Raw genomic sequence first — 9,515 nt, 5'->3', positions numbered from 1 at the left:
TTTCTAAAAAAATCATCTGTAATTGTTAATAACACAACAATACTTACATACGATGCGATCAAAGCATTAAGACGTATGCAGATGTAGCTGGATTTCTAACAAACAATAACACATTGCTCACAGAGCCATGCTTTGCCTATTTCCTCTCTAATTATCACCTGACACACCCATCTGATGATGTCATCCTGATTCTTAAAGGGACCACGACTAGGCACAATAGGCACACAAAGAATAGCCCAGAAAATGCAAACAAGAGTAAACTTAGCTGTAACAGAACAGTTTTGTTAAACTTCTTAAGATGTTTTTGATAACCTTCTTAAGATGTTTTTGATAACATTATGCCCTACTGTTCTTAAAACGTTTTCAGCGGGACGTTTTATTTTGGTTCCAGAATGTTCTTCTGAAAGGTAGGATAACGTTCTCTAAAAACATTCTTAACATTTGTGGTGATAACTTTCTTAAGATGTATGAGCGCATTGAGAAAATGAATAGGACGTATAAAAACGAATGTATGTGTAAAGGGTTAAACCAGTTCATTGTTAAAAAAAAATAAGTTAAGTTAAAAAAGTGTCACCCCCATATTGTTTATTGTTGTCTCTTTAGAAGTTGTCATTAAACTTACATTGCAACTGTGTGGCGGACTGATCACTAGAGGGCGATACCACTCGGGAGGATCTAAAACCCTGCAAGGGCAGAAACCTGCAGATGAAATCCTGCAGTTGAGCTACAAACAAGCTAACATTTCTGCCTCGTGTGTTTTTCATAATACAGGTGGGTTCTAAGTCCTTCAAATGACACCATAGTGTCCCAGTATAGGGGTATAATTGTTATGAGTGTGTTGTGATTGAGTGTGATATGTCTAATCGTTGTTTTAGGCAGTTATGTATAGTTATGTGCAATGTGACGCAAGTGGAACTAACGGCTAGCGGAGCTAACGCTAAGGTTACACAGTAGCCTACTATGTAGACACGTGTTGCTTGGTGTAGATAGAGGTAGATTGTGTTTATGCATATAGGTTGTATATGTTTCTTTGAAGTGTGTGTATTGTATTGGAATTTGAGTGTGAGGATAACAGTGAGTTCTGAGTGTGACGATTTTATTGTACATTTCTGTTGTATTTTTACCATGATGTCATCGTTGTTATGTGGATGCTGTTGCCTTATTGTTCTATTTTGTATATGGTTTCGCCCTCTAAGGCTATCGCTATTGGGTTATCCCTCTGCGCCCCCGCGCAGCACTGAAACACTTGTAGTCCACGCCCACCCGCTAGGTGGGCCCCACCCTCGGGCTTCCTTCCGGTATAAATAGGAAGGAGGCCCGGCAATCTGCTCCCTCTTTTCCTCAGCAAACCAGCACAGTTACTGAAGCACAGCCTACCTGGGTCAGAGCACGCATACGCGGCTTAATAAACCCATGAGCGCCGTTATAACGCCTCATGTGGGCAGCACTGCACACACCGCCGATCCATCCCCTGAGCGTGTACGCGCCTCATGATGAGAGTCGGAGTGAGACGCAGCGTGTGGAGGCCCCGCGCAGCCCTTTCGCTCTAGGTCCACCTTGGGTTGCCTCACGGGCAGCGGCGGCGAGGGCTCTGGCGTGGCTCGTCGTCATGACGACCACAACACATCTCGAGCATGTGCGCCCGCTCTCAGAGTGTTTCTCTCGGAGTGGCAGCGCGTGTGTCTGATGGACAGATGGAGGAGCAGGCTGATCAGCAGAGGGTACACCCTGCAGTTCGCCTCCCCCCCCCCCACAGTTCAACGGGATACAGGAGACACGCCTGTCATCCCGAGAACAGTGGCTTGCGCTCCAAGCAGAGCTACGGGAACTCCTGTTGAAAGAGGCTATTTCCAGGGTTCCCCAAGAGGAAGAAAATCAGGGCCAGCTGCCTCCAATCTGTTGATTAGTAGGCAGCAGGGTTCGCTGCAGAGGCCTGGTGGTTATGACTTTTCGGTTATTAAACCACAGACCTCGCGGCATTCCTCTGTCCGAGATACGCCACCTACACACGGTCACAATAAGCCCATGAGCGCCGTGGTAACGCCTCATGTGGATGTCACTGCACACACCTCCACTCATCCTCTGAGCGTGTACGTGTCTCATGATGAGAGTCGGAGTGAAATGCAGCGTGTGGAGGCCTCCTCACAGCCCTTTCGCTCTAGGCCAGGGGTGCCCAACCAGTCGATCGCGATCGACCGGTCGATCGCGGGGAGATTCCCAGTCGATCGCGAGATGTGTCTAAAAATAGAACAACAATATTCTGTTTTATCGTTAATGTCCTATAACATAATCTTCCTGTGCCAGAATAATGCACTTGAACGCATCAAAGCTTTGTGATTGGCCGGCGTGACTTGTCGGGGCGCGGCTGGTGGGCAGTGCACTAGTTCGCTAATGTTGTCCATGTCAACAGGAGTGACAGTCCGCACACAAGCAAAACATATATAATTCTCACTCCGAGTGGGAGGATGATTATGTTTGTATCTATTCCAATTCAAAGTCCATCTGTCTCATCTGCAATGCGAGCGTGGCTTTATCGAAGAAGGGTAATTTAGGAGCGGCATTTCAAAACAGTGCACAAACGCTACGAGACGGAATTCCTTCCTAATTCTGCCCTACGCTCCAAAAGGGGAGGGGCCTGAAAGGACAGCTAAATGCACAGCAGTCCATTTTCACCAGGCCCAACAACAAGAGCAAGGCTGCTACCATAGCATCTTATCGTGTCAGTCACGTTCTTGCGAAACACATGAAGTCTTTCAAAGATGGCGAAGTTGTGAAAGAAGCTTTCCTGGAGGCTGCCGATGCGTAATAAAAATAACAGTAGCATTTCAACAGGTTTTTGATATGATAAAAACTCAAGTTAGATACCGTTATTAATCAGCTGTAAGTTTGAGTTTGTTTGAACTTATTCATTATAATTATTGTACAAAATGGTATAATAATGCAAACTTAAATTGATTATAATCTATCAATTCAGGTTAAGAAACTAGTGTTGCTTGCATCCTATTTTAAATGCATTTATTTTTATACTCTACTAAAATGCAACAAAAAAAGGGTTTGATTCTATTAATTTAGTCTTTTTTATTGTACTTTGGCAGCAGATTCCTGTGTAGCTTCAGATCTGAGTTGTCTTATTAGTAAGCCTAATTTATACTTTTTTAGCAACACTAATTTTATATAAGGACAAAGAAAGGGTTCAGAGTCTTTTATTTTGTTCCTGTGTCATATGTGGCAGCACTGTTCAATGTTTCTTGAAAACATTACCCACTGTAGTGACGTGTGAATAAACTCCAACTCTGTATCAACAACACTGTTGTGTAACTTCAGTTAAATACTTGTATGTGTGTAGATTAGAAAGAGGTAAAATAAAGGATCTGCAGTATTTTATGGAGTATTAATCGTACAAAGGTCAGATTTATACAAGAAGAAGTGTGTATTTATCTGGTAGCAGGCTGTCAGTAATGGCTACGCCTCTCTATTTGGACTGGTAGATCTCGGCAGACTGGCAACTTTAAAAGTAGCTCTCGGTTCAAAAAAGGTTGGGCACCCCTGCTCTAGGCCCACCTTGGGTTGCCTCACGGGCAGCGGCGGCGAGGGCTCTGGCGTGGCTCGTCGTCATGACGACCACAACACATCTCGAGCATGTGCACCCGCTCTCAGAGTGTTTCTCGGGGTGGCAGCGCGTGTGTCTGATGGTCAGATGGCTGAGCAGGCTGATCAGCAGAGGGGACACCCTGCAGTTCGCCTCTCCCCCCCCCACAGTTCAATGGGATACAGGAAACACTCCTGTCCTCCCAGAAGCTATGTCTTGCGCTCCAATCCGAGCCGCTGGAACTCCTGTTGAAAGAGGATATTTCCAGGGTTCCTCAAAGGGAGGAAAATCAGGGGTTTTCACCCGTTAATTTTCTAATCCCGAAAAAGACTGGGGCAATGAGACATCCTCGATCTGTCAGTATTCCACATGCTGACGATCAAACAAGTGCTGGAATGTGTTCACCAGGACGACTGGTTCACTTCCACCTGAAGGATGCATACTTCCACGTACCCCTCATCCCAAAACACAGGAAATTCCTGCGGTTTCTCATTTCAGGGAATATCAGACCAGACAATCGTCTGCCGTTCGGATATTTCCTGGCTCCTCCCATTTTTGTGTAGAGAAGGCTGGAGCCGCTACACAGAGGAGGGATGAGAGGTGGTTTCCTCTGGACGACCTGCTATTTGCTGGCTCGCTCCAGGGAGGAAGTCGCTTTACAGACGGTACATCTCTTGTATCGCATCTGTCAAAGCCTGGGTTTCATAATAAATTGGAAGAAGAGCTGTCCTCTTCCCTCTCAGACAAACGGTTATCTGGAGTGGAATTAAACTCAGCCAGCAGAGCGCGGCTCTCGCGCAGCGAGTGGAGAAACTGACAGCTCTCCTCCGGCATGTCACAACCCACACAGCCCTCTCCGTGACGCAGCTGCTCGGCGTTGGCGTCAGCTGGTCACGTGGTGATCCCCTTGGGTCTCTTCCAAAAGGGGACACTCCAGAGGTGGTTCATTCGCTGCAGAAGCCTGCTGTTTTTAACCTATTGGTTTATAAACTGCAGAGTTCGCGGCATTCCTCTGTCCCAGATATGCCTCCTACACACGGTCATAATAAATCCACGAGCACCGTTATAACGCCTCGTGTGGACAGCATACACACACCTCTCATCCTCTGGGCGTGTACGCGCTCATGATGAGAGACGGAGTGAAATGCAGCGTGTGGAAACTCCCTCGCAGCCCTTTTGCCTCACAGGCAGCGATGGCGTGGCACGTCACCATGACGACCATTACGGCACATCACAGAGAAGCCTCTCCCCCAGCAGTTCCATGGGATACAAGAAACACCGTCTTCTTTTAGGTCAAGAGTGATCACCCTGGCTGGCTTATTCCCCCCTCCTTACAGGTCGGAGGAAGAAGCCACGTCTCATCTCCTCTGTCCTGTGCGCGCGCTGTCCTGCTATGTGGCGCGCACGGCGGCCTGGCGCCGTTCTCAGCGCCTGTTTGTGCACTATAGAGAGCGCTCGATCGGGCAACCTCTGTCTGCACAACGGCTGTCACACTGGCTGTGTGAGGCTGTGTCACAGGCATATGTCTCCTCTGGGGTGGAGCCCCCGGAGAGTATCAAGGCGCACTCCACCAGAGGACTTTCCTCCTCCACGGCGTTGCACGGAGGAATGTCAGTGGAAGATATTTGCACGGCTGCATCTTGGTCTTCCCCCTGTTCCTTTATTCAATTTTATTTGAGGGAGGTCTCCCATTCCTCTCTGACGCACCCTGTACTGGGTGTCCTGTCGGAGTGAGTGACGTCAGGGATTCAGCGGTGCGCCTCTCTCCTGCCTCTCGGCACGCGGAGAGCGGCCCTTTTCCCCTCGTATGAGAGGGATGTTCCCTTTACTCTGACACACTTCGTACGGAGTGCCTGGTCAGAGTGAGTGACGTCAGGGATCCAGCTGTGCGCTCTCCTACCTGTCTGACACGGAGAGAGCGGCTGTTCCCCCTCTATGATCGCAGGACAAGGTGGGACCTTCGTCTCTACTTTCTCACAGCGGCCGGTATGTATTGTTCCCAGCCTTCACCCCGTCGGGAAGATAGGCATGTTTTGCTATGTTCCAGGGACGGTGATGCGCCATTACGCATGGCACAACAGGCAGGGGGTGTTATTGAGCAGGTGTGTCTGTGCTTCTAGTGCTGGGCGGACCCAGTGGGTGCAGACTACATCATGCTTCGCCCTTAACCCAATAGCGATAGCCTTAGAGGGAGAAGCCATATGTGACCCGCTCTATCGAAATCAGTCGGAAGTCGCAACGGCTCATTTCAAAATAAACGTGGATTTGCGTAAAAAACTATTTTTTCGGGGTTCGGGTGTTTTGTTTGATTTTAAATAAACAAAGTCTTGGCTTTCAGAATATGAAACTTTTATTTCCAAATCACAAGATAAATACATTTTTGAAGCTTGTAAAGGGAAGATGACAGGCACCTCTCATTCACAATCTGCTCTTCCCAGCGCTGCCCCCCCTCCCTCCGGCTGACATTATGAATGTACGCGTATAGTAATCATAAATAACACGGCAGGGTCCGTTACAGTTTGTTTTCATCTGATTTCAATTAACCAAAGTCTTGGCTTTCAGAATATTAAACTTGTTTCGGCAAATTCAGATGATAAATACAACTTTGAAGCTTGTAACGGCATAATTACAAGCGGAGAACGGAGTAACTTAACGTCACAGCAGGCATAACAACAGCCGGTGTTTCTCGTGAGGTTTTCTCCGGGAAACAAACACAATACACACAAATGCAAAATTACCCAAACACACACACGCGTATACACACACACACACTCGCGAGCTTCCCCCAGACCAGTAATCCAAACGAAAATATCTTCCCTCCGTAGTATTTTGATCATTTGCTCCGCTAATAATCAATCAGATCGATGGATTCTAGGGCTGTCCCGAATACCATTTTTCGGGCTCCGGATATTCGGTAGTAATCAGCAGCAAATATTCTAATATTCGGTGCGGAGAGATTTTATTTTATTTTTTTAAATGTCCTAACACGCTCCGAGACAACTGACAACACGCCGTGAAGCAGAAGCGCAGAAAGAGCATACTATTACGATTTATATTTATTTATTGCCTCAGTACTCGCATACATTAAAACCACAGTCTATGATTAAAACTAAATGTGTCCTCTGCATTTAACCCAGCCGCAGTGCAGCGCTCTGGGACCAAATCTGGTTCCAAATTCCGTCTATATCGTTTTACAACCTGAAGATACAAAACACATATTTCTGTTATAACAACAATACTTTTAATAACATAGCCGTAACAGTAGGCCTAACAGTGTAATACTTGTTACAGATACAGTAAACAGTATTTAAATAAATGAATAACGAAAATAAATGAACAAACTGTATGCCAATAATTGCCTTAGCCCCAGATGTTCCCACATTGCTCCTATTATTTTCACTATTCGGATAAAATTGAAAAACTAATATAAAAAAACAATTCGGTTGCTTGCTTGCAACTATTTTCCAAGCAAAGTAAGTGCACGATTTTATCATGTGTAACGTTACTGTTTAAACGGCGGATAAAGCAGCTTCATCATGGCAACTTGACAACAGCTAAGCTAAGCTAGGCTACTACTTACAGCATCCGGTGACTTTTCAGAGTTGTTTGCCACCGTGGTAGGCCAGTTTCTTGTCGCATATTTGGCACACTGCCTTCTTCTTACCGTCGTCCAATTTAAAATGGTCCCACACAGCTGAAGTCTTCGGCATTTTGTGTTCAGGTGTGTGAAACGAGGTGAAGCGAGGTGAAGCGTGCCGTTTGCGTTCGTGACTGTGAGTGAACGCGATGTCAGGAGCACAGGCTGAGATTGTATATATTTCCGCATTTTAACAGTGCAATTCAAAAGTAAAAATATAGTATAAGAATATGGCAATTCGCCTTTATTGATAGCATACATTTAGGAAAATAAAAAATAAAAAATTTAAAAACGAATATCCGAATAATGAAATTGAAACCCGAATAGTTGGCCAACGAACGAATATTCGAATATTCGGGTACAGCCCTAATGGATTCCAGAGAAGAAAAAACTTTGAAGGCCTTTTTCTCAAAGTGATGACTCGGTGACAGTCATTATATAATGTGACATATTTCGCTTAATATTTGGAGTACAAAAACAATCCTGATATCATTAGAAAGCTAGGAATCTCCTCTTTCCAACATACAACTCAAAATGTGTCTTCGGGTCAATGCGACTGATTTCGATAGAGCAGGTCACATATACGAAATAGAACTGAGGTTACCTACTGTAACCCAGCTTCTATGAGTAAATGGCGCAGCCCTCTAAGCGCTGGGCCCCACTGGCTCTACGAATAGCTGAAGAAAAGTTATTTTGTATGGGAGCAGATTGCCGGGCCTCCTTCCTAATTATACCGGAAGGAAGCCCGAGGGTGGGGCCCACCTAGCGGGTGGGCGTGGACTACAAGTGTTTCCGTGCTGCGCGGGGGCGCAGAGGGATAACCCAATAGCGATAGCCTTAGAGGGCTGCGCCATTTACTCATAGAAGCTGGGTTACAGTAGGTAACCTCAGATCTCTGGTGTTGTTGCCTCATGGAAATGAGCATAGATAAATGCTTTTGTTGTGGATTGTTTCCAAATGAGCAGATTAAATCCTGCAGTTGAGCTACAAAAACAAGATAACATTTCTGCCTTGTGTTTTTCATATACAGAGGTAGAGTCTGCTGCTGGCCCAGGTACCCCTAGGCCTGAGGCCAGTAACATATGCATGCCAATATTCACTCACATGCACTTATCACACTAAGGTATGTAGGCCCACAGTATTCATAATATCATGTGTAAAATATCAGAAAATAATCACACTTTTTTCTGACTATAAAGGTTGTGTCTCGTATGTAGGTTCTAACTGTTAGATAAGCTATCTGGCTGTGTGTGGTTTGTGAGGGCTGTGTAAACAGTGTCCGCTGTTTATTACATTACATTACATTTAGCTGACGCTTTTATCCAAAGCGACTTACAATAAGTTTATGCATATTGGATACAAATCGTTATTGCACCCTTTAGATTTGAGACCGACAGACATATAGAGGAACGGACCAACTGTCACTGCCCGTCCCTGAAACCCCTATTAGTGTTTGTATGTGTTTGTTTCTACTGTCTCTTCTCTCTCTCTCTCTCTCTCTCTCTCTCTCTTCTCTCTCTCTCTCTCTCTCTCTCTCTCTCTCTCTCTCTCTCTCTCTCCCCCCCCCCCCTCTGCCTGCTGGTCTGCTCAACACTGCTGGGAGGAATCTCCAATCAACCACACCTGCAACCTGCTCATCAGCCACACTATGAAAGCCTGCAGCCTGCACTCATTCCCTGCCGGATTGTTACCGTGAACGGATTGTTGCTGTGAATGGTTTGTTGCGTGCAGCTCTAGCTTTTTACCAGCATATTCTTTGACAACTTTGCCTGCTTTTGCCTCACACTCATTTTGATGTCTCTCTCAGGAGGAATCCAAGGCCTTCCACACTCCCAAGACCAGCCAGGCCTCTCCACCCTGGAATAACTGTTTCCCACTGCTGCCATAACCAACCTCCACTCCCAGATCCCCTTTTCTAATAAACAAATGTTACTTTCACCAGCTGATTCCGATTCATCCTTTTACATGTGTTAATAGTCAAATTCCAATAATTAAGTAAACTATCAAAATCATCCTAATAACCACAGTGGTCAGTCCACTTACTCAGGAATTTTGAGTTGAACAATTACAGGAATATGATGTCTTTATGTTCTAATAATTTAAACATATGTTAGTAAATTGTTACCACAGAACATTTGCATAATATTTTAAACATAAAGCATGTTATCCTTCTCTAAAATAATAACATTCTGGCAACATAAACAAATCTAACTTGCAGCTGAAAACATTTTAAGAACAGTAGGGCATTACAATGTTATCAATAACATTTTACCAATGTTTTTAGAGAAC

General features: G+C 45.3%; 1 long non-coding RNA gene across 2 annotated transcripts; it reads left to right on the top strand.

Moving 5' to 3' along the window:
* The first annotated feature begins 644 nt into the window (after positions 1-644).
* On the top strand, positions 645-9,167 carry LOC117539881. 2 transcript variants are annotated; one of them, XR_004568086.1, is made up of 3 exons: positions 645-771; positions 8,257-8,942; positions 9,034-9,167. It is a non-coding gene; the product is annotated as an uncharacterized LOC117539881 (long non-coding RNA). The 2 variants fall into 2 exon arrangements; XR_004568085.1 differs by lacking the exon at positions 645-771 and having other exon boundaries at positions 8,223-8,942.
* Positions 9,168-9,515: the final 348 nt, after the last annotated feature.

This window comes from Gymnodraco acuticeps, unplaced genomic scaffold, assembly GCF_902827175.1.
Source record: "Gymnodraco acuticeps unplaced genomic scaffold, fGymAcu1.1, whole genome shotgun sequence".
In the NCBI taxonomy this organism is placed as follows: Eukaryota; Metazoa; Chordata; class Actinopteri; order Perciformes; family Bathydraconidae; genus Gymnodraco; species Gymnodraco acuticeps.
The sequence above is the reverse complement of the archived record's forward strand: the minus strand, read 5'-3'. Positions and strand labels throughout refer to the sequence as shown.